Source organism: Lutra lutra, chromosome 10 (genome assembly GCF_902655055.1).
Source record: "Lutra lutra chromosome 10, mLutLut1.2, whole genome shotgun sequence".
Taxonomy (NCBI): domain Eukaryota; kingdom Metazoa; phylum Chordata; class Mammalia; order Carnivora; family Mustelidae; genus Lutra; species Lutra lutra.
In genome coordinates, this window is record NC_062287.1 from 78,072,225 (window position 1) to 78,097,619 (window position 25,395).

General features: G+C 38.5%; 1 protein-coding gene and 1 long non-coding RNA gene across 2 annotated transcripts in view; one reads left to right on the plus strand and one right to left on the minus strand.

Moving 5' to 3' along the window:
• Nucleotides 1–681: 681 nt before the first annotated feature.
• LOC125079407 (uncharacterized) lies at nt 682–6,161 on the minus strand. The gene is made up of 3 exons (XR_007121110.1): nt 6,077–6,161; nt 4,205–4,349; nt 682–809 (listed from the first exon to the last, which is right to left on the minus strand). It is a non-coding gene; the product is annotated as an uncharacterized LOC125079407 (long non-coding RNA).
• Nucleotides 6,162–6,756: 595 nt separating this feature from the next.
• The window catches only part of LUZP2 (leucine zipper protein 2), a 479,539-nt gene continuing 460,900 nt past the window's right edge, over nt 6,757–25,395 (plus strand). The window contains exon 1 of the mRNA XM_047692979.1: nt 6,757–7,068. The gene's annotated coding sequence lies outside the window, so the exon portion shown is untranslated. The remainder of the gene's footprint in view (nt 7,069–25,395) is intronic.

The window sequence follows — 25,395 nt, forward strand, 5'->3', positions numbered from 1 at the left end:
CTCAACCAACTGAGACACCCAGGCACCCTGAAAATACTTTTTAAAAGACTTAAAAATTTATACATTAAAGAATTTCTTTGCTCATTATGAAGGACTTCTTTACTTTGCAAGAGGATTAATTGAGGTCTCAGTACCCTGGTGAATCCCAATGTAATTGCTTTCTAAAAGCAGATTTACAGTGTATCTCCTACATCTGGGTAAAGGGAAGCAGGGCAACTGTTCTGCTACTGCTTTTTCTTTTCTTTTCTTTTCTTTTCTTTTTTTTTTTCTCTTCAAGTAAATAGACCTAGTCCCAGGACAACTCACACAAACAGTGATGCTAGCAAAGAGGGGGATATAGCACTATTTCCAGGACAACCAGTATAGGATAGAAGAGATCCCTCAGTCCTTTCTTCTTCCCGAAGTCCTGATCTGGAGATCTTACACTGACTTCTCACCATTCATGTGAACCAGAAGGACAACTTATCAAGAACTTGGGGATTTCTGAGGTCAAAATCATTTAATACAGGTGACTCAGCTCAAAGTACTGGAGAGTATAGGGTTTGGTCTTTTTTCACTTTTGTTTTTCTTGTTTGGTTAGTTGCCTGGTTTTGTATGGGGCATAGATACTTAAATTCTTATATTCCTCTTCTCTTTCTTAGGGTGTATTTGGTAAAAATAAATAGACTTACTAGAGGAAATTCCTTTATAGACAGTTTCATTAGCAACAATAAAACAGCGAGTATGAGAATAGGAAACATATTTTTGATGAATCACGTTAAGACACCTTGTTTTGTTTTTAGGTCTTCAACTCTTAGGCCTAGGGATGCCTGGAAAAAAATATTAGTGATTGACTTAGAATATACATATACAAAAATACAGGTTTTTTCAGATTTCTTTTTTTTTTAATTTTATTGACATATAATATATTATTTGCTTCAGGGGTATAGGTCTGTGAATCATCAGTCTTACACAATTCACAGCACTCACCATAGCACATACCCTCCCCAATGTCCATTACCCAGCCACCTTATCCCTCCCCACACACCCCACAGCAACCCTCAGTTTGTTTCCTGAGATTAAGAGTCTGTTATGGTTTGTCTCCTTCCTGATCCCATCTTGTTTCATTTTTCCCTCTCTGCCCCCCCTCTCCTACCCTTCACCTTGCCTCTCATATTCCTCATATCAGGGAGATCATATGATAATTGTCTTTCTCTGATAGACTTATTTCACTTAATAATCTCTAGTTCCATCCACGTCATTGCAAATGGCAAGACTTTGTTCCTTTTGATGGCTGCATAGTATTCCATTGTAGATATATACCACTTCTTCTTTATCCATTCATCTGTTGATGGGCATCTAGATTATTTCCATAGTTGGGCTATTGTGGACATTACTGCTATAAAGACTCGGGTGCCCATGCCCCTTCGGAACACTACATTTGTATCTTTAGGGCAAATACCCAGTAGTGCGATTGCTGGATCATAGGGTAGCTCTATTTTCAACTTTTTGAGGAACCGTCATACCGTTTTCCAGAGTGGCTGTACCAGCTTGCATTCCCACCAACAGTGTAGGAGGGTTCCCCTTTCTCTGCATCCTCACCAACATCTGTTGTTTCCTGACTTGTTATTTTTAGTCATTCTAACTGGTGTGAGGTGGTGTCTCACTGTGGGTTTGATTTGTATTTCCCTGATGCCGAGTGATGTGGAGCACTTTTTCATGTATCTGTTGGCCAAAAATACAGTTTTTACAGCATCTCTCACCTTCTTTCGTACAGAGTAAAGGGAGAAATGTCCCTCTGATTCTTCATGTATTTGTAGTGTAGTGAGGAACAGAAACTATAATGACAAAAGTAATATTGTAAGTACAGCATCAAGGCAATCTAGCACATGTTCTAGACTCATAAAGGAAGACTGCACCAAGTTTGTGGCAGGTCATGGATTAGGGAAAGCATTCTAGAAAGAAATGATGTCCTTGATGAGTCTTAAATGAGAAAAGTAAGTTGCAGGTGAGTGAGTGAGGGAGCATTTCAGGAAAAGGGAGTAACGTGAATCTTTATAAAGTCATATCAAGGAAAACATCTGTTACTCTGTTTGAAGTACAATATGGAAGTTAAGGCACAGAGAAAAGACATGTATTGAAAAATATTACTGAGCATAGTTTCCTAGGAGTTTTAAGCCACTATAGAAATTTGCAGCTAAGGAATGTCATATTGGGAGAATAGATTTGAGGAAAATAATACCTGAGAGCAAGGACTTCAGAATCAAGACAATAAACCCTAAGTAGAGCTCTAGTGATTCTGTTTAATTTAGGTTCAATATTGGGGCAGGAGAGGGGGGAATCGGTGTAGAGAAATATGTAGGAAGTGAAATCCATAGGACTTGGTGATTGACTCTGTGTGGGTGGGAGAAAGCAGTTAAAAGTAAGTGACAATTCCCAGGGTTGTAACTTAGGTGACTGAGTTGATGGAGGTAGGAGGAAATATACAGAAGGCTGATCAGGGAGGAAGAACAGAAGTTTAGTGTGATTGACTTTGACATACTCAGAGGAAACTGAGGTAAGAACTCAGTGAAGAAGTCTATGCTAGAGATGTACTTTTTTACACTCATAACTGTATTAGCAATGGTAAAAGTCATAAAAACGCTAAGTTTACCTTGGGAGGAAAAAAAAAGAATTTTAAAAGAGAAGGATCAAGGGTGAAACTCTAGAGGATATCAGAGTTTAGTATTTAAGAGCACAAAAGGAAATGCAGAAATGATGAAAACATACCACTTTGGAAGAGAATACATGGCAGGATATTTACATAGGGGAAATTAAATGGACGTCATGAAAACTAAAAACTTTTTGCTGCAAATGACACCATCAAGAAAATGAAAACATAACCCATGGATTGGGATAAAACATTTGTAAATCAGATATCTAATAAAGGAATTGTATCCAGAATGTATAAAGAACACTTACAAATTCAGAAATCACAAATAACTCAATTAAAATAGGCAAAGAGTTTGAATAAACAAATCTCTTGAAATTGTACATGAATGGCCAATAGGCACATGAAAATGTGCTCGATATGATTACTCATCAGATAAATAGAAATACAGACCACAATGAGATACCTCTTTACATCCCCAACAAAGGCTGTAATAATAAACTGAAAACACCAAGTATTGGCAAGGCTATACAGAAATTAACATATTCATGTATTGCTGGTAGGAGTGAACAATGGTGTAGATATTTTGGGAAAATTTGGTGGTTTCTCAAAAAAATTAAATTGTGTTACCATATAATCCAGCAATCCCTCTTCTCAGTATATACCCAAGGGAATTGGAAACAGATGTTCACATGGGAACTTTCATGTGAATGTTCATAGCAGCATTATGTAAATAGCCAAAACATGGAAGCAGTTCTAATAATGAAGGGATAGACACAATAGTGGCACATTCCTACAATGGAACATTATTCAGCAATTACAAGGAATGAAGTACTGATACATGCTACAACATGGGTAAACCTTGAAACAGGAAAGAAACCAGTCACATAAGACCACATATACTAGGATTCAATTTATATGAAATGCCAAGAATTAGGCATCTCTGTAGAGACCATAATTAGATGGTCAGGGTTTGGGAGAAGAAGAAAAAGCAGGGGAATAGTGAGTGACTAGTGGGTATAGAGTTTCTTTTGGAGAGAGGAAAATGTTCTGGAGTTAGATAATGGTGATTCCATAACCTTGTTAAGTATATTTTAAAAATACTGAGTTACACACTTTAAAATAGTGATGTTTTTGGTAACTCAGTGCTCTTTAAAAAATAGCTTCTATATCTCCCAGTCCCAGCATTTTAATGGAGACTAGCCTCTCACTGTAACTGCACTGACTTTCGTGATGTCCTTTATCCAGACTCGGGTATAGTTATTGAAAACAACTTTTGCTGAGCTGTGTTGGGATTCAGCATAGGACAAGTGGTTTCAGCTAAGTGAAACATTGTCTGCACTGCTGCATCTTTAAAATTCATACACCAATTCTCTGAAGCCATAAAATCAATTTTGGATTTGAGTTTTCCTGTGACAGGGTGGACAGAGTGTCATGGGTGATGGAGACTTACAGTCTTGTAATTCCCCAAGAAGAAAAGACTTCTGCTGAGCAACAGATCTATACTTGAATTCAGAATATAATACCTCAATCCTCTAAATCTGCAGGAGTTTCCAAAATCTCACTTAGGCTCACCTTCCAAATGTGTTTCCCCGATGCTTGCCTGCCCTTCTAAGTTCGATGTCTTTTTTCCTGCTTGCAGAAAATACAGAGGCCAATAGGCCTTGTGGTTCTTTTTTGGTATCCAATACAGGGGCACAGCTTAACCATGAGACACAGTCTGAACAAAGTTCTGAAGTTCATTCTGATACTCTCCTTTCTTGGTTGACAATCTATAGTTGTCTGTTTTATGTTGTATGGCTAATAAAAGGTAATACAGTTTAGGTTGGACAATGCCTCTTCTTACAAAGATGTGTTAAAAAATTTTCCCTCAAAAGAAATACTATAAAATGATACATCCTGAATTTGAATGTTATCCACTCTGTAAGTAACGAAGTGACCTTGGGCAAGTTACTTAACCCCTCTGAACTGCAACAGAGGAGGATAATAGAAATCACTACTATATTTGATTCCTATAATTAAGACAAGATAATGAACACAAACTTGTTATGTAAACAAATAGGTGTTCTAAAAGTATGAGTGTTATTTCCTAGTATATGTTTTTTTTTTAAGATTTTATTTATTTATTTGACAGAGATCACAAGTAGACAGAGAGGCAGGCAGAGAGAGAGAGAGGGAAGCAGGCTCCCTGCTGAGCAGAGAGCCCGATGTGGGACTCGATCCCAGACCCCAAGATCATGACCTGAGCCGAAGGCAGCGGCTTAACCCACTGAGCCACCCAGGCGCCCTATATGTATTTTTTTAATTACCAAGTAGTCATATGTAGTCATATTTTGTTGAGTATGGAACTCAAATGATCACCTTCCCAACTGAGCAGGAAATCTATTGTTAAATAATTTTGACAGGAGCAAACTGAAATACATATTTCCTTTGGAGTCAGAGTTCTGTTTTAGCAGAGTGTAGTGCAATTTTTCTTTGTAAATGACATGCAATTCACATGTGAGTTCATCTTTATATATGCCTAGTTCTATCTATTGTGGATCCTGTTGTCCAAGGGGCTGGTATCCAGTTTGCGAAAAGTCATTACTCCTCTGTTTTAGTGGTCTGGGGTTTTAAAGCAATATCTCTTCTGTATAAATGTCTTAAACTTCAATCCCATTAAAAGAAAAACCCAAAATCAGTACATTAGACAGTTAATTCTTTAAACTTGTATCCTTTTTAAAATAAAGCTTTTTAAAAAATATTTTTTCTACAAATTATGTTTCAAAAATTAGATGAAAGGGACTGTTTCATCTAAATTTTACTGTAAGTGTCTTACCTCGGAAAAAAATGGAATGTGAGCTGAACCCTCTGGATAGGAATTCCTGTTACCACCTGAAATTTGCCCCCCTGCCAGGGTCTTTGGGTACACATCAGCTTTTATTGAACATCAGCTTTGTGTTAGTCGTTGGACTTACTTGTACTTGGTGTAATGTTCCAGGCAGCGGTAGGGTTTGCTTAAGATTTAAAAGAATCCAGTTCTTTGTTAAAAAAAAAAAAAAAAAATCCAGCCTAGATTTTCATGGTACTCTGTTATCTCATTTCTGAAATAGGCACAATATTAATTTATATCTCTCCAGGATGGCTCTGGTAAGGATCAGTATAATAATAGTGTATGAAGAAGTACCTTATAAACATTTAACCAAGAAATACTGCTGGAAGATCAAAAGTAAACCATGTAAGGACCCTAGAACTGAACATCTCAGTAAGCAAAGTTGGCCGTTTTCCAGACTTGCTTTTACAAAAATAATACTTTGTATTAGAGTTTCTATTTTGCTCATTTTTCAAAATAAAGCTTAATATCAGATGTTTATTATAGAAAATTTGAAAAATATAGACAAAATGACAGTCTTCTGTCCCCTGATACCACCACTCTGAGTTAATTACTGTTAGCATTTTGATGAATACCTCAGTTGATGTTTCCTCATCTGAAGGAAAGGACCCCTTCAGGTGAGTGAAATTGGGGCACCAGCTCCAACCCCACTGCCAACTGCTGGTATTCGGGGACAGATTGAAATTTAAGGAAGATCAGAAATCTTCAAAACCCAGAAGCGTCAGACGTCTTAACTTATGCCCGGAAACCTCTTTATATCCCACGTTTACGGACTAAGAAGCTTGCCGTGTAGAATTATGGGTTCAGGGTCCGCTTTTGGACACTGCTCACTCGTGCTTTTCTTCCGTCTGCATCAGGCTAATCGTGATGCATTTCTAATTAGAATATTCTAAACACTCTCTAGAGCGACATTTTTTTCTAAACACGGTGTAATCAGGTGAGGGACACCTGCCTGCGACTCGGAGCGTCTGATAAGTCTTTCCAAGTGAATTCTGTCTCACAGCCTGCCGTGTACTCGGGCTCAATTACTGGAAGATTAGATTTCTCTCTTCGCCCCCCACCCCCGCCCCGCCCTTCCCCTCCCCTCCCCTCCCTCCCTTCCCGAGCTTCGGGAGAGGAAGAATAAATGATCAGTCCCAGGAGGGGGTGCAGCCCCGGGAGCGCAGCCCGTAGACCCCAGCGCAGGGCCGTCGCCGGGCCCCCCTCCCTCTCCCCGCGCCGCCTCCAGCGCGAGTGACAACGCGCCCTCCAGGCTCGGGAGCAGCAGCGTGCCGAACAATCCCGGGCAGGGCTCGCCTCGCTGGTGACATCACTGCCGAAGATACTCCCCGCTCTCAGTGCCTGCCTTCGCGAGGCGTCCGTCCGTTTGTCCGTTTCCTTCCGTCCGCTGCTGGAGAGGGCTCTTCGCCGGCCGGGGACAGAGCCGGACACCGAGGAGCGACAGGACCCGGAGGAGGAGGGAGAGCAAAGGCAGCGAGGGAAGGAGGACCCCGGCAGGCGACAGCATGAAATTCAGCCCAGCGCACTACTTGCTGCCTCTCCTGCCGGCGCTGGTCCTCAGCACCAGGTGAGTCCGGGAGCGTGAGTGACCCAGCCCAGGGGCGCTGCCGGTGGGTTGGTCCTACTGCAGGTCACCTGTCAGGGCCAAGGACAGACACTTCAGCTGTTTGCATCTCCCGCCTAAGTTAAAGGGTGCTCTGTGTTTCGGGCTCTGAAGTCCTTCCTGGAGAGTAGAGCCCTTTTCTAGTTATCCTAGCCCTTAGAGAAAGTCTCAGTGCTCCTAACCAGTGAGGGGACTATGCGCTTTTCCTTTCCAAAGAAAACATGTTTTCCTGCAGCCCTAGTAGGAGCACAGATAACAGGCAGTAACAGACCAAAGTAAAGGAAATGGAGACACAAGGGGGGAATTGTTACCAGGCAGTGTGTTTTCATTAGAGCTGACTTAATAGCCACAAAGCTTGCCTCCTCCAAGTGTGTCTGATTTTAAGGTATGGAAACCAGAGAAAAATGATTAATCCTGGAAGATGGTGAGCCTTGCACAAAAGTTCCTGGACTTGTAAAATGACCTGTTTTAAGGTCTTGAGCAAGCTTAGTGGTAGGCATTTTCATTTGGCTGTCTTGTGAACAGGTCTAATTAAAGAATACACAAGGCGATTAAAAGTTGGAAGACACTCTCAGAGTGCTGATGCAGAGACCCTAGTCAGAAACAATTAAGTACTGTACTCCATCACTGGCCACAGATGGGACTTTAAGCCCAAGCACAGAGAAGCTATTTTTAGTGGAGGTTTAAAATGCAGTGGTTGAAAAGAGTTTTGTGACTCCCCACTGTTGATCAAGTCCCAAAGTTGGTGATGGGTTTGCATTCTTCTTCCTCAAAAGGAGCACAAAGGTGGTCTGTTTCATTGCCCGGGAATGAGTCTTTATTCTGTATGCCCTTACCATCATATTGGCAGCAACCTCTTTCTCTTGGCTACTATAAAATAAAATAATCCTCACAGCATGAGGATAGTTTCAAATCTCTGTGAATGGAAACATTACCTGGTTGTGCATCTGATGGAAAATGAAGAGGGGAGACAGGGTTATATCAAATTCTGAAATTAAGAATGAAGAAAACTCATTGTCTATAAGAACGAGGCACTAAAATCCTTTATTCCATTCCTAATCTATCCATCTATCTATCTATCTATCTATCTATATATATATATATCTCCCCTTTCAGACTCTTCTAACCAGACTTTCCTTTTAGAGTGAGGACTGTTTGATTTAGCCTAATTATTCATAAACTTAGTCTTTCCTTACAGACAAAGCACAGGTGACTTTCCCAGACTAAAATGGAATATGAGTTACATATTATTTTTATTTTTTCTAAGGGTTGCTTGTCATTTCAGTTCACAAAGTACAGATGGTTTTAAAAATCGCTTTGCTTCCCAGTATTACAGTAACTTGCACCAATTACAGAACTCATTTTAACCTCTAAATGTGTTAACTCTAAATGACTTAATCCAAACTGTACATCAGTCGTCTTTTTAAAGTGTCTTGCCACATACTCTGAACTCTTGTGTTATAGTTTAATAACTGTGATTTCTAGAAAAAGGAAATTCTCAAAGTTTGGACTCTTAAGTAGGTTCCTGTCACCATATGCACAAAATAATACATATTTAAACAATAGAAACCCAGCCCACAATGATTTTTAAAGACAGTGAAATTCTCTAGTGTTCCAAAAGTACATTTACTTTTTAAGGATGCTATAATTTAAGTGACTCAGGAAGCTGAAGTCTCTAGCTTCTAAAGTTTTAGTGTTGGTTACATAATACAAAGAGCCATCATCTTTCCTTTGATGGAAGTGTTAATTTTTATTAGGATAACATTTTTAAATAGCCAACACATTTATTACAACAAAAATTAGAGTTAGTCATTCCTAGTTTACTTTAGATATGAAATCTGCAGTGTCATTTGTATGTAAAAACTTATGTCAGGTCTTTAAATTTTCCTTCTTGCAACTCAACAGAAAGAGCATGCCAGGCTTAAAAACCTGAAACTTTTCATAATCAGTGCCCTGTCTTGTGATTACTCTGTAGTAATTTATTTTACTGGATATCCAGATTACCTTGTGACAGCAGATTTGACAATGCATATGGTGCTATCAAATACATCATTTTGCAAGAAGAGATTATATTTTAGTGGTTTCTAACAGAAGACCATTCTCTTGTGATAATTAAGATTTCTTATAGGCATATGGTTCATGTGCAGGCTAGAACCTCAACAAAACAGGTTTGTAAGAACAGTTGCATTAGTAGAGGTGAGTTTATTGTCCTGCTGAGAAAAAAACTGTAGCTCAGCCATGAGCATCTGTGACAGTGGGTTTTCTTGCCAAAGACTTTTCGTTGCTTTCTTAGTTAGTGGTCTTGTGTGTGAAGCAAGTGGCATTTCACATGTTTATATCATGTTGAAAGCATTAGAAAAGGGTGGCAGTTACTAGATACTCCTATAGCCTTTGGATGGTATCACTTTGATGGCCAAGTTCTTTTCAAAAAGTGGTGTGGATGTGAATCTGAAGCACTTAAGGCTCAAAAAAAAAAAGAAAAAAGTAAAAAAAAAATATATTTGTTTCAATATCCCTTTCTCTGGGCATAGCTCTTTAATACCATACTATTACCTTTCCAAGAGGCCTAAAGTTTATTTTTGTTTTATACTAAAGGAATGCGTTCACTAAAACATATGCAATTAGGGAAAGATTATTACTATGTAATAGTTTTCTATCCACAGGGAGGAAAACCCTAAAAGAGGTTTGCCTTTTTTTTTTTTTTTTGCCTTTTAAATATGATTTTTTTGGATAGCTTTCTGTTTCTGTTAGCTCTCCATCTTCACATTTTGTAATGACTTTAAATGCTAAAGCCCCCAAATTCCATAATTTTCACCATAGTGAACAACACTGATGCCCCTCAATCAGAGTTACTTTATTTGTCTTAAAAAAGAACAAGTTAGGGGCGCCTGGGTGGCTCAGTGGGTTAAGCCGCTGCCTTCAGCTCAGGTCATGATCCCAGGTCCTGGGTTCGAGCCCCGCATCAGGCTTTCTGCTCACCAGGGAGCCTGCTTCCTCCTCTCTCTCTGTCTGCCTCTCTGCCTACTTGTGATTTCTCTCTGTCAAATAAATAAATAAAAAATCTTAAAAAAAAAAAAAAGAGAACAAGTTAGGGGCGCCTGGGTGGCTCAGTGGGTTAAGCTGCTGCCTTCGGCTCAGGTCATGATCTCGGAGTCCTGGGATGAGCCCCGCATCGAGCCCCGCATCGAGCCCCGCATCGGGCTCTCTGCTCAGCAGGGAGCCTGCTTCCTCCTCTCTCTCTGCCTGCCTCTCTGCCTGCTTGTGATCTCTCTGTCAAATAAATAAATAAAATCTTAAAAAAAAAAAAAGAACAAGTTAAATATTCACCATTAGCAGTAACCAAGAATTGTTTTACTGGTAAACCCTACAGAGTTAAAAAGAGCTGTTTAATTTTCTGTATATGGCCCCCCTCCCCAATTTAGAAAGCATATACAAATTCAAAACATCAAGTTAATGATATGAATTATAAAGCTAATGCAGAAATCCATTTAACCTGTGCACACATAAATGTGGTCAAAGAAAGCAAACATATGTTGGTTTAAGAGCTTTAGAGAAGAATGACTCTACTTTTTAAAGAGCTTCCTTCTGTAGAAGTATTAAATTGCAATTCCAAGGCAGCCAGCTATTCACTTCAGAAAGAAGTAGTATAGGTATTGAAAGGAATAGTAGGGTGAAAAAATCTTTAGAAGTTCTTGGTGAAAAGGGACCCATGGAGTGCTGGAGAAGGCTTGTGCTGTAGTCTGCTGAACCTTTGTTCCTCTATGCTGGGATTCTGCTCTTGATGCCTTTGGTTTATTGAGTTTTAAATGACTTAATGGGGAGAGAAACATGGCAGGGGAGGAGTGAAGGTCTACTGACTTCTGGCGGTTTTGCTTCAAGCGGGAACTTTCAGCAGATGGTAGGCTTAAGTCCTCCCCACAGGAGTCACCTCAGAGGTCTCTCCTGGGCCCTCTGATCAGCAGTCATACCCCATGTTTACTTTGGAATCTATTTTTAGATAATACTCTATATTGAAGATGCTCTAGGCTCCTATTTGCTCTGTGTCTTGATCTAACTTCAGAATTAAATTAATTTATGGGATAAAGTGAAGACTAGAATCACGATAAAAACACAATAAACACCTTTTTTAAAAAATTAAGCAAATAAATTTGAGGTAGTAAGTGGTCTTCCTTAAGCCATCCCTGCCCCCAAGTTGATATGGTGTAATTGTGGGTTTGTTTTCCCAAGCCCTACACAGAGTGAGTCTTGCTACACACACCTTTATATGTCCCTATGTACATTCCTTTGTGATAAGAATCCCACTCTTCTGTGTAATCAAGTTAGTGACAGGTCTTTTCTTGGATAAGAGGATATTAACGAGCGAATTTTTGACTTTTCAAATTTCTGTTCTGGACCTTAGTTGCTTATTTCCTATAACAATTTTTAAAATGACTTATTTGGGGCTTATCTTTGGGGATTAAATTCACCTCATGACTAATAAGAGGCCCCTCAAACAACTATGATTTGATCACAGTTGTCCCAGACCAAACTCCATGTAATTGGAAAGAGGAATTTGACTTAGCCACCAGGAAGCAAAAATTACTGAAACCACTGAGGGGTATGTGATTGTAATGATACAGTGTTCTCTCGAGTGTCATGAGAGCACTTGTGTGAGGTACATGTGCTTGAGAACTGGTTTTTGACTGACTTCTAAAGGAAATCCCCTTAATAAGTAGGGCTAAATCATTTAACCTGATTAAGCAGACAATTAATATTAGATTGTCTTCTCCAGAAGAGAAAAAAAAATTCATTCAAACTTTATAACCTTTAGAAGTTGTCTAAGATGTTTTCATTATCACACATTGGAAGTGTCAGGCACCAAGATAAGAAGATACTAGTTACAGATGCATGTCCTCATAATCTAGTCATGTACAGAAATAGTATTAAGGCAAAGTTGGGTAAATAGCAACAAACATTTTAAAATTCTAGATACGGATAGAGAAAACAGTGAATAATGCCATTGAGGAAGTCTCAGGAGTAACTTCCACTTTCAAGGACAGTGAGAGAAGTAATATTTTGTAATAAACTTTAATATCCTGCAGCACTTGCTAACCATGTGATGTTAGGTAAATTGCTTATCCTATCTAAATTTCTCATGTAGAAAATAGGACTATTTGTAGAAACTACCTGAGAGGTAAGGACTGAATGAATTTATTTAGGGAAGGAGTTTGCATATTTCTTGGGACATAGTGATCAGCCAGGGATTAGCCTGTGCGGTTGTTTTGATTATGTTCACACAGTGTTTGTATCTGCGATTGATCAGGACATAGCAAAATAAATGAAAAATTGGATGCAAGTCAGTTGAATGACAGAAAATTAACAGGAATTACAGTCCTCATCCAAAAGAGAAAATATTGGCAAAGAAGAGAGGAAGCAATAGAAGTAATGAGGGTTACCTTGTTACTAGGCTGGTTCTTTCAAAAGTGTTTTGATGGCAAAGTGCCTGGGCAGGGCTGTGCACTTGGCAAACACCATGAAAAATTGCTTTATATAGAATTGTGATTTAGCACAAAAGTACATATTTAACTACGTGTATCTATTTAAAATTTAATTGTATATATAGCACATACATAATATCAAATCAAAGCCATGAGCACAGGTGTCAGTAAAAGGATGCTTTGAAATTGCATAAGCACGATTGATATGTAAGAGGTTCTACAGTTTTATTTTTTACTCGTCAATTGATTTCATAATCTGTTAACAATTTTTTTCTTTTAAATTTCTAAATATATAAAAGATTTTTTTCTACTGTTGAGAACAATTTGAAAACCAGTGATACAGAAGAAATTTGACTATGTTTAAAGAATCAGCACATGAAAGGGTTATCCCTAAGCTAATTTTGAAAATGACTTTAGAGATCATCTAGTTTCAATTAGTTTGCACATATTTTATCCTAAATTTTTCAGAATTTTACCATAAATTCTGATCATTAAGTGAAAATAAATATTTTTTTGTCGTAGATTAGTGTGTGTGTGTGTGTGTGTGTGTGTGTGTGTGTGTATGGGTGTTGATGTCTGTTAATTTAGTGAATCATAGAAAAGGGTATGATTTGCTGCCATGGTGAATATAAAGCATAGATAATGATAAGTCTGCTTTAAAGAAAGGACATGTTTAACTGGGATATCTACGAACTTTGCTTCTTAATTATAGGAGGCAAAGAAAATACCAAAATTAACCATCACGTTCAGATAGAAGCTGAAGGTCAACCAAGTAAACAGTGAACTCTGAGAATGCTTTCATAAACACTAGGAGACATCATTATACCATAGGTAGTGATTGCCTTGCAATTATGTCTGACTCGTTTGGTGTTGCTTTCAAGTGTTTTAATCTTTTTGAGTGTACTTTAAAGAGTTTGTTATTGGGAAACATACTGTGAATATAAGGTTACATTCTAGTTTAAAGTCCTTCATTTTAGAGATGAGAAAAGCGAGGTCCAAAGTGACAGACTTACCTAAAGCCACCTAGGGGAACCAGAGCAAGGACTTAGAATTTTCCCCAATACTCTTTCTGTTCTATCATGTGACTGCTTTCTGTGACATAGTTCTTCTGAAATCAAGCCATATATATATATATCCAGATATATCCTACGATATATCCAGAATTTTTTGAGTTATCGTGAAATAATTAGTAGTTCTAAAACATTCTCCGAGCACATATACTCATGATAGAACAACAGGCAACCGTCAAAGGAAATCACAGCAATGCAGATTTAAACACCATTTATTTGTCTATATTCAGTTGTCTTTTGAAGAGTGAGCTGGCTTAAAAAAGAGATTCCAGGTCATTTTCAAAACCTTAAGGAGTCATTAATGAGGTCTCACCTTTGCTCACAATTTACCTCTCAAGCAATACACCTCTAATGGTTCCTGTCGATTTTTCAGTTCTGTTGCAAAGGTGATATTGTTGGTGCTTTTGGGATCTTTTCCTATTTTCAAACTATTTCCTATAAATGGGGCGCCTAGCTAGGCATTTGCTTTTATTTTGCTCTCCTGTTAAATCCGTGCTGTAATTCTGTGATATTGCTCAATGTGAAACATACTCAACCACCTTACAAAGACGAGTTCACGTGGATTCAAAGATCTGTTCACATTGAACTTTACAGTGAGCATACATTTCATTTGGTTTACATGTCTCTACATTTTCATTGGGGCCAATGAGCCACTTATATAGCTTTTTAGGGTCAGGTGGTCCCAGATCTTATCCTGCATGTACATATTACAAGGTCTTTTTCTTTGGATAGGTTTCTTAACCATCCAGACTTTAATTACTCATCTATAAAATGAAAATAAAATGTCCATCATTTAGGGTTATTATGATTAAAGAAAATGTGCTTAAGTGCTATGTCAGTGCGTGTACCTGTACTTCAGAGTCTTTAAGAGATCCTAAAATATGCCAGCTTAAAGGTCTTTTTGTCATAGATTAGCGTGTGTGTGTGTGTGTGAGTGGGTGTTGGTATCTGTTAATTTAGTGGATCATAGAAAAGGGTATGATTTGCTGCCATGGCGAATATAAAGCATAGATAATGATAAGTCAATCTCTATAGGTAGAGATTACAATTTAGTGTGTTGATTTTATATTGGCTACCTCAACCAACCAATATCTAATGATTTTATTAAAAATCAAAATATATTCCTTAAGTGAATTGATTGGTAATGCCAAAATAATAATAACATTTATATTCTGATAAGACTTTTCAGGGGGTAATCAGGGAGAGAATTGACCCAGTGATCGATTCTTGGGGAAAAATGGAAACGAAAACATGCAACAACTTGCCATCTTCCAAAATAGCCCTTGCAGCTGAGCTAAGGTGTTGGTAGCAACGATTGCAGATTCCAGACCAGCCTTTACCTCATGTCCCTATAGGGGATGTGACTTCCTCCTGCCTATCTTCCAGGGGATTATTAGGGTTTCTGATTTCCTGTCCTTCAAACTAATATTCGGAACACTCTGAGCAGAAGCTTCGTGAGCAGGGTTTGCAGGAAGTCTTTGCCCTGTCTTATGGGTTAAATACAAAGAGTATGAACTCAGACTTTGGATTAGCCTTTCTAGCTGCATGACTTCATGTCAGTTAACAACACTTAGCCACATTCTCCTCATCAATTAAAAAAAAAGTGATGATAATACCTCTCTGATTTTGAGTATTCAATAAGCTAATGTGTTAAAAGAATAGTGTCTGGAACAGAGAAATTCAACTCACTATATTTCCATTCTTATCTGATTGAAAGGGATGAGATCAATTTTACCCTACCAGGGTGTAATTTCATTTCAGAAAGCACTGTCCTTCATCAACTGTACCTCAAGTTGGTGTGGGCAAGACAGAAGTATTGGTGAAGAGATTTGGAGCTCAGTCCCATCTTCGCTTATCACAGATGATAAAACTGAATGGAGACTGTATGTTTTCTTTCTAAATTCATGAAGATAATTTGAGACCAAAGTAAAAGCCAATTCGGGGACATCCAAACCCATTCCAGTTGGCAACCACTGATTTAAACACCTGCAACTTCCTCAAGAAAAAAAATAAGAGAAACCAGTATGGCCTTACCTAGCCTCTATTTGGAGTCCAAAAGCTCTAAATTATGTGACTAATAGTTAAACATTAAACATAGTTATTAAAATTATATTACCATAATATGTTAATGCCTTTAAAGAAAGTTCATTTTACAAGTTTACTTGAAGATGAGAGAACCAAAGAGGTCTATCTTAAACGAGGACAACATAACAGCCACAAGCCTTTTTGATGAGTTGAGGGTTCTGGACTCTAATCATGCAGCATTCTCACATGGGGTAAAGTTGGTCATGACCTCTGCAGTTGGTGGAGAAGGGGCTGGAATGGCAAAGGGAAGCCAAAAACCCAACACACTAGGTTTCTGAATGTGTGGACAGAGATAGTGGCAGTGGAGAGGAAAGTTCCAGATTCTAGCCTTCCTGTTTTCATTGTTTTGTTGTTGTTGTTTTGTTTCTAAAATTCTCTTCTCTAATGCTTGAAGTCATTCATTGGTTGTCTTTGCAGTGAACTAAGCCATTCACATTGGGTAGGAAAGGGAGAGGGCAAGACTGAATTATAAAAGAAACAAGACAATGCATGAAAAATTGAAGTGACATGTTGGCAAGAAGCAGATGTGGTTGAAGAAGCTTTATATTATTGAGAACATGTAGCTTTGTCCTCTAGATGCCACAAAGTGAAATGTGAGCTATTCTATAAATAAGTTCATATGAAAATGGGGCAAATTTTTCCTGAGACTACAGTTTAGAAGAATATTGAAGGGTATCAAATCCCTTTTGTGCGTTGTATGTATCTTTCTTTCAGTTGGTCCTTTGATACAACATGTAAGTTACAGATTCAGCCAATATTTTTGAGGACTAATTAATTACCTGACAGCGTGCTAGATACTTGCTTTCTATTAACTTAACCCTTCCTTGCAACCTGTTTTACTTAAAACACCTTTACTGTGAGGAAGACTGAGTTTCAGACTCATTAAATGATTAGCCTATATTCTCCCAGCTAGAGAGTAATTAGATTTGGACCCTTTTATTCTGAGAATCGCTATATGAATGAATCTATAGTACTGGCTGTAGGATTTAATTTCTAAATAAATACACGATGAAGAAAAATAATGTACAAATAATGCCAAAACTAAACCAAGTTGACAAATAACTGTTTACATGGGGTGGGACAGGCTGCATTAAAAATATTCTTAGAATTACACCTGAAAGTAGTATGCCACATATTAAATATACGTCAGTTAGAAAATACTAAAAATCCAAAGATAAAAATGATCTACTATTAAAAAATAATTTCTTTAATCAGCCCAAGAAATTCATTAGTTTGAAGACCAGCAAAATTGAAGCTTTTATAATAAATACAAAACTTTGCCAGCTAATACTCCTATTCCTATGTAGAAAACAGTCTTTAGATCAATGTTTCTCAAAGTATATTTCTCAGTGTACCTAAATTAGAATGTCCTGGGAGGCTTATAAAAAGGCAACTTCTTGATCCCTGCCCTTAGGTCTACTAGATTAGATTCCTTGAGGAAGTAGCCTAGAAATGTTCATTTTAACCTGGACCTCAGGTGCTTCCAATGCACAGGAAAGCTTGGAAGCTACTGGTCCAATATTTGAGAACTATAGAGTCTAGAACACTTTGAAATCTTTGATATTTATTCAACATGCACATTGAAGTCAGGAGGATCGAAGTAATGGTGATCTTTCGGCAAAAAAAAAAAAAATCTGCCAATTTTTATATGTATATAACTTTTTAAAAGTATTTATTTATTTATTTGACAGAGAGCACGAAGAGAGGGAGAAACAGGCTCCTTGTTGAGGAGGGAGCCCAATCTGGGGCTCGATCCCAGGATTCTGGGATCATGGCCTGAGCTGACGTAAGACACTTAACAGACTGAGCCACCCGAGTGCCCCTACATGCATATAAATTTAATAACTAAGTATCTTCTCATATACCAGGCTGCATTTATCAGTCAAGATACATGAGAATAAATCCCTGCCTCATTAAAAAAAAAAAAAAAATCACACAGGGCTGTAAAGGGCAGAGAAAACAGTCAAACTAAATGATATAAAACTGTATTGCATAGGTTTATCAGGGACCATATTTTATTTAAAAAGTACTGGAAAGTGAGGTGAAATCTTAGAAACTCTGAAAAGAATGAAAACTAACTCCACTTCTTGTCCCTTGTTTATCTCTCTAAGTCATGTGACAAAGATTTGAAAACCAAGACCTATCTCTGAGGCTTTACAAATGCTTATTGTTTTCTACTTGGAGCAGGAAATCAGAGTTTTCAGATATGGTAGAAGTCATATTTAGCCTGGCAAAAAAAGGTTTTGACCACCCCCCATACAAACAAACATCCCACCACCTGCCTTAGCACTTGGCTTTGCATGATGTGAAGAACAGTTTTCTGGATTAATTTTTTTCTGGATCAAGCAGAATGTGCAACTATGCTAGCCATATTATGTCTGTTCTTTTCCTCTCTGCAGTTTCAGTTCTCTGGGGAGAACAAAAGAATCAAATGATGACATGATAATACATAATCACTGACTATCACAGAACACTTTAAACCAAGTTAAGACTCACAGTTAACCCGTGACGTGCTTCCTAATCTTGCCTTTGGTTTATATATATGGAAAATAAGGCACACAGCGGTGAGGTTACCTGGCCAAGGTTGTAAACTGATTAAGTGGATTCTAAATTCAAATGCCAAATAGTACTAGAGCCCATGCTCTTAATTACTGTGCCACAGCGCCTCCTAGCGTGTGATCTAAAGCCCAGGAATGAGCCCATGTCCGCTCTTGTCCCTCTGCTCTGTGGGTTCTGATTTACACAGTGAGAGAAAGAAAGAAAAATGTCTTCTCAGGTATCCCCTGAGCACACAACTAAAGTTCTAACTAAAATAATGTGTATTTTATCTTGTTCTCACTGTGAAAGAAAATAATCATATTTATGTAATAAATATTTGTGGACGTTGTTTCCCAATGTCAAAACCAACAAACTACAATGTTCTACTGCCCGGCCCCAGAAGGCATCCAGATTTTAACTGAGGGGCTTAGGAACACGTGGTAGAGATCAGATCGACCTGATTGAAGCTCAGCACCTTCCTTCTACCTGTGTGATCCTAGGTAGTGCTCTCAATTGCCCAGACTCATAATTTAATTTTTAAAATTTATAATAACGGTGGTAAGGGTTTTGTTTTGTTTTAAGAATTGTGCTACCCAGTTCTCTGGGGTAATTTTTTTCTTTCTTTCTTTCTTTCTTTCTTTCTTTCTTTCTTTCTTTCTTTCTTTTTCTTTTTTTTTTTTTTTTTTTGTAATTTCATTTAATGCTTTTCCATACCTCCTGAAGGTGTTTTGTAGATTACAACATTAAGGAGTAAAGAAGTCAAAACCTCTCAGGTTACAAAATTACTAAAATGTAGAGTTGGAATTTGAACCCGTCATTTACTAGGCATAAGCCGTAAGGTCAGGATTATCAGGCAGGAAGTGTTTACCCTGGAATTCGTGGTGTCAGGCGTTTGAGAAGTAGCTCAGAAACATAGCTATTGAGAACCTAATGCAGACTAGTGTCAAAAAGGGACTTGTGTTATATGAACAGGGATGCCGGACCCAGGGGATTCAGGGTGCTGTAGGTTATACCGCGTTTCTAAGCAAACCCTCATAACCTCCCCGTGTCGCAAGTAGTATCACCTTTGGTTTCAAGGATGTGAAAAACAACTGACTCATCATTTGAACTCAGTCCGTCTTAAAGACTAACCTCATAAGAAAGATTTTCCTTACAAAGCTGAAGTGCTGATGCCTTACTGGAACTACACTTCCACTGGTCGTCAGAAGATGGCACTGTGAAGTACAAAGTGCGGTACAGTCCTATCTCTGTTCTAGATTTAACCCCTTTATAAGCTGACACGTCTCAAAATTGGTATCTTTAAAAAATGGCTTGATTTCACATCAAAATCAAGATGTATGTATGTATATGCAAACATAAGTATGCATGTACCTGCATGTATACATGTGAATAACATGCTATGGTATATATGGTACATGTTATAACATAAATATATATATATAATTTTAATCATGTAAAACATAAATCTTTTAAAGTTTTCTGAAAATCTATTCTTAAAAATAGTCTTTATTTGGTAGCATGCTGCTGTTGGTTTAATTCCATTCATCACTGTAGTAATTCCTCTATGTCCACTTTCCTCCTTAAGGAGAATTAGACCTGAAAATTGAAAAAGGTACTCATCTCCCCTACATACTCTTACTCAAGTGACATAGTAAAAGGGTTCTCAAGGACATATTTAAAGGGGAAGTAGACATTATGTGAGGAAGACATGCTGACATTTTTCTACTTCTATTTTTAAAGAGTTTTAAAATTCATTTATTTGACAGAAAGAGCACAAGTGAGGGGGAGGGGCACAGGGAGAGGGAGAAGCAGACTTTCCACTGAGGACAGGGGCCTCATTCCAGGACTCTGGGATCAGGGATCACGAGCAGAGCCAAAGGAAAGCACAGAGCCAGCTGAGCCACCCAGGCGCCCCTGTTTTTATAGTATTTTAATTTTAATTTTAATACATGCTTATACATTTTCACATGGCCTGTGCAGCGATAAGTGACAACTCCTTTTTATAAAGATGGGGAGGCTGTTACTCTTGGCAGTAGGAGGTCCAGACCTGAGGCTTTGAGTTCCACTTTTACAGCACCAGGCAGAGTGTCTGGTGAGAGCCTGCTTCCTGGTCACGTGGGTGGCATCCCTGTGGCCTGGAGAGCAGTGAGAGAGGGCACAGCTCTTGTGTCTCTTCTGATAAGGGCATTAATCTCATCATGAAGGCTCCACCTTCCATAACCCAATTACCTCTTAAAAATCATAGTATCTCAGATCTCAATGGGTCTTTTTACCCAGCCCTTCAGTTATTTATTTATTTATTTATTTTTTAAGATTTTTATTTATTTGACAGACAGAGATCACAAGCAGGCAGAGAGGTAGGCAGAGAGAGAGAGGAGAGGAAGCAGGCTCCCTGCTTGAGCAGAGAGCCCGATGCGGGGCTCGATCCCAGGACTCTGAGATCATGACCTGAGCTGAAGGCAGAGGCTTTAACCCACTGAGCCACCCAGGCGTCCCGTAGAACAACAATTTTTTAAAAGGTTTGTGTTTGTGTTTGTGCCCCTCCAGCCCAGTTTTATGAATTATACATTTAGGCTTCTAGATGTCAAGCAACTTACCAAAACAGGTGCAAGTACTTAATAGTATACTCAAGACAAAAGGAAACAAACAAACAAACAAAAACCAAAGGAAGACTTCGAGTGTTTTTATTGACAGTCCAGCATCAGTCTCTCATAAAAATTGAGAACCACATCATGTGAGCTCACCTCATCATTGTAAAACATTCTTTAAAAAATTACAAATTAATAATTATAGTGATTTTTGTTTCAGATGTCTAAAATGTTCTTGAACACAAATGTAAATGATTAAAGAAAAAAGAAGGGAAAAGCCTCAGTGACTTTGAGTTCTTGGTTCCTTTCCAACACTTGCTACTAAGTTCAGCTTTAGTTTATATATAATAAATATATCTTGGCTGGTCAAAATGGGTCTTTTACTTTCTGGTGCTAGTGTTTTCTCCTACCTTGCATAGTTTTACTGTCTCTCTTTTCCTTTATTATTTTAACAAAATAGATGATGACTTTTATTTTTCTTTTTTTGCCACTTGAGTGAGATTAATATGATTTTCTGCAGTTGCTGGAGACAAGCTATCATCATAAACTTCTTTTAAAAGAATGAAAATTGTATTGGCTGACAACCAAATGACCAAAAATACAAAATAACCAGAAATAGAGCCTTGTTTGCCTGATTTTGAATTCATAAATGATTTGAATTGAGCTCAAAAAAATGTATACATGAAAGAAAACGTATAGAGTCATAAGATGGTTAGTCATAATCCTGTAGTAATCACTGGTAAAGTTTTATTTTTACCATCAGTGTAGTATTAAGAGACAGAAATGGATGAGGCTTGTTTTAAGCCAAAAACTATGTCTTAAAGTATTTTCAGATATAAAGAAAATATAAATTTATCAGTAGCTACTTTTGGATCCTGATTCTTTGTGACTATTTAAAGAATTAAAAATGTATAGAGTATTATCTTTTTAATATGCTGAGGGCCTATATGATGCAAGACCCATATAGTTCTGTCTGTGGCTCCTTTCTATTCATCATCCCTTACAGTGACAACTAAGTTGCAGGACCAGAGTTGGGAACCTAGACTGTGATTCCAAAGCCTAGGCCACACTGTGGTAGATCAGTGGATGAATGTCCTTAGTAACAAGCAAAGGCTAAATCCTAGCAGGAATGAGTGAATTGCTGTTTCAGGAAATCACCAGTATTTGTCTGCCTCTAACCATTCAGATGCTAAATGTACAAGGTGTTTATTCCAAAAAAGTGATGAAAAGGTGATAGGCTAGGGAAATAAGAGTTGCTAGACAGAATGCTAAGTGGAAGATCAAGTGAGAATGGAATTGATTCCGTGTTTTGATGTGTGCGAGTATAGAACATTCTGTAAATACCTGGCTGTGTTTTGTAACAAACACAGTGGTTTGGGGGAATGGAGGGCAGACAGATCATTGGAAAATAGAATGTATTAAGGATAAGTAGTGAGCACAGTGTCCATAAACTGACTCCTCTGATATCACTGGTGTTGAGCTTGAGTTTGTGGAAGAGGAATCTGGATTTGATGGGAGGAAAAAAAAAAATCCTTCACTGAATATGCAGAGTATTTCTGGATTGTTTTGTTTTGTTTTCCCCGGCAATAAAAAGGACATATAAGCCAAACTGGCAGAAAGAAGGAGATAAGCCTTTGGGGATGATGAGTCCCTTATTCCTCATCTGTAGTGAAACAGAGTGTGGTAACAGGAGAAGAATGGATTCAGAGTAAGTGTGCTTGCTTTCCACCTGAGTGACCCTGAATGAATAGTCCCCACATTTCAGGGGAGCTCGAAAGCTGGGCAGGGTTACAGCAAGAATGAGGGAGGCATGCCGTGGTATTGGCGGCAAGCCAAGATCAGGCCTCTGTTTCCCTCCAGCCCAGCTCCCCACTGGATGATTGAGAATTTCATTTCATGGGGGATGGTATGGGGTCATCTTTATATGGAGCCAGCTCGATTTATGTTGTTTATATAAAGAAAATTTTTCATTTAATTTTGTGGTTAGGTTTTGAGCATTTTGTTGTTGTTGTTGTTGTTCTCTCAAGGATGAGGAGATGAGGTTATGACAACACAGCAGTATTACACGAAACTAATTACCAGGACCATTTTTTAAAGAATTCTCCCTACTGGTGTTGGAGCAAGAAATGCTGTTGGAATAAAGCCCTCAGATGAAAAACAGCTCTGTTGGAATGCATAGCTCAGAGAAAGCCGAATTCATAAAACCAAGGACTGGAGAGGACAGGCTCAAGCTCATTAGAGATAAACATAAAAGCTGACTTTTCTGATGACTTTGGGTCAGGTGTCCCAGCATGGGAAGTGAATGAACTATTAGTAAGACCCAAAGTTGTAACAATCACTGTCACTAAGCCTTTTCTGCTGACTGGAGTTCTGAGTGCTTGTAAGGGAAGGATGCGGCAGGATACCAGATATTTGCTGTTCCCAAATTTCTGGGCAAAGACTAGAGCCAAGAAGCCAGTCATAATTTTTTGGAAATTAACCCAATTAACCTTGGGCCTCTGCTACAGGAGACGTTTGTTCATCCAGAGGACATTTTTTTTTTTTTCCTCCCCTAGAGTAGGTCATGAAATCACATACTGTGCTCAGTAGCCCCAGACATGTGTGGTAAGAGGGTAGAAGGGAATAGTTAATGCTGGAGAGGCTACATCTTCTGTAATTTACTCCCCTCTTTCTGGAGAGGTTTAATTTCCTGAGCCCAAGGATCCTGAGCTATAAATGACACTTTTGAGAACCAGCAAGAGGAATAATTGGACAACTGGTTGGTTTAATAGCAAAGAAGGTTATACAAATTGATTCAATTAATATTAACTAGTTAGCATTTACTAAGAAACCGATAAATACCAGGAAATAATGTGAATTGCTTGGCAGCTCAGATGCGTAAGAAATGGACCCTTTATGGAATGTGAGGGACACCAAATGTCCAAACAGAAGAGTAAAGATTCCTACCTCTGGGAATGGAGAGGAGAGAGCTGTGGAAGGTGTCACAGAAATCAGTGTCTCTCTTTCTTGGGGGAGGTTTTCGACACTTAGAGGGATGTTTTAGGCAAAAATTTGCTTAGGAAAGTAAATTCCAGGAAGAGAACAGCAATGTGTAAAGGCCTTAAGATTAAAATAATTAATAATAATATTCAGACTCCATGGCATATAAGCAGAACAGTAAGAAGGAAAAACCTATCTTCCATACTAAAAAAAAGGAAAAAAAAATCCCCTTTTTTGTTACATAAATTTGGATTAAAGTTTGTCACGTAAATGAATCTTATGTAACTTGAGTAGCCCCAGCAAATTCTGTATTGAGTTTATATATAACTAATGTATTATCAGTACCTACAAACACATATTTTACAATTTTCAAATATGACTGTGATATTTTACTGAGTTTACAAAGAAATGAGACAGACCTGCCCGTGAGCAGGTGGGATGTACACATGTGTGTGACATTTTCAGCCTTGTAGGAGGTTGTATAATAACTGTACAGTCTTGCCTTATTAGGATGGGGAATCCTGATTTCTGAGAGTATGGGTGGCCCAATAGGTCCTCAAAGTTAAGTTTCTATCTCCATGAAAGAGGGCTAGGATTAGAATGCCTCAGGCAGGGGAGATAGCATAGGGAGCCATGTTCCAGGAAGTTGACAGGACATTAATTCAGTTCAACATCCAACATTCTGGTTTGTGAAAGAAGCAACATAGCGTAACGGAATTTAGAGTCTGTGGAGGATTTCCTTGGGGCCCCGTCCAGCTTCTCATCACTAGGAATTCCCCTTTTTACCAATTGCTGTTTTGGCTGCCTATGTCTAACAAACACTTATCCCCACAAAAATGGTCTTGAGCACAGGAGATTCCTCCTCAGCCCTGAGTTTTATTCACCCTATCACTCAGCAACACCCTCGCATGTTCACCCTCCCCCCGCCCCTTGGTGTTATGTGTTTGCTCCCCCTTGCCCCCAACTCCCTATGTCTAATTTGGCCTCCTCCCGCCACTGGGTAGTATGCAGTCTCTCCTTTAATGAACCCTCTGTCCCCCATCCCTCCCCTCCACAGTTAACAACCCTGTGTCTAACTGACATGCAGGTAAAAACAGAATGGCCCCTGCCTCAGGGTGGGTGTGTCTCTATGGTAGAGTTGTGCTCAGTGCTCTCTTATGGACCAGGTAAAGCCAATCTCCTGCTGGGACCACTTCTATGCCGAATATTTTTTTTATCTTGTTATGTTTTCTTTTCACCTTTTGAAAATATTTACTCATCCAGGTAAATCAGTGACAAAGGAGGCCTCTCTTAGGCTTTACTTTTAGGAAAACTGACCTGAGATAGAGATTGAGCCTTTTGGGTTTTGAATCCCAGTCTTTCACATTACCATTAATTTATGGAAATGAATGTAAAACCTAAAGCTATTTCCATGGAATCCGAGTAGGTTTTATGGAATATGAAATTCTGTGACCACACAGGGTGGTCAGAATAAGCTCTGTGATGGAATCCATGCTCAAAAGTTGTTTTGTTGTTGTTGTTGTTTCCTTTTTCTGGACTTGGTAATTTCTTGTT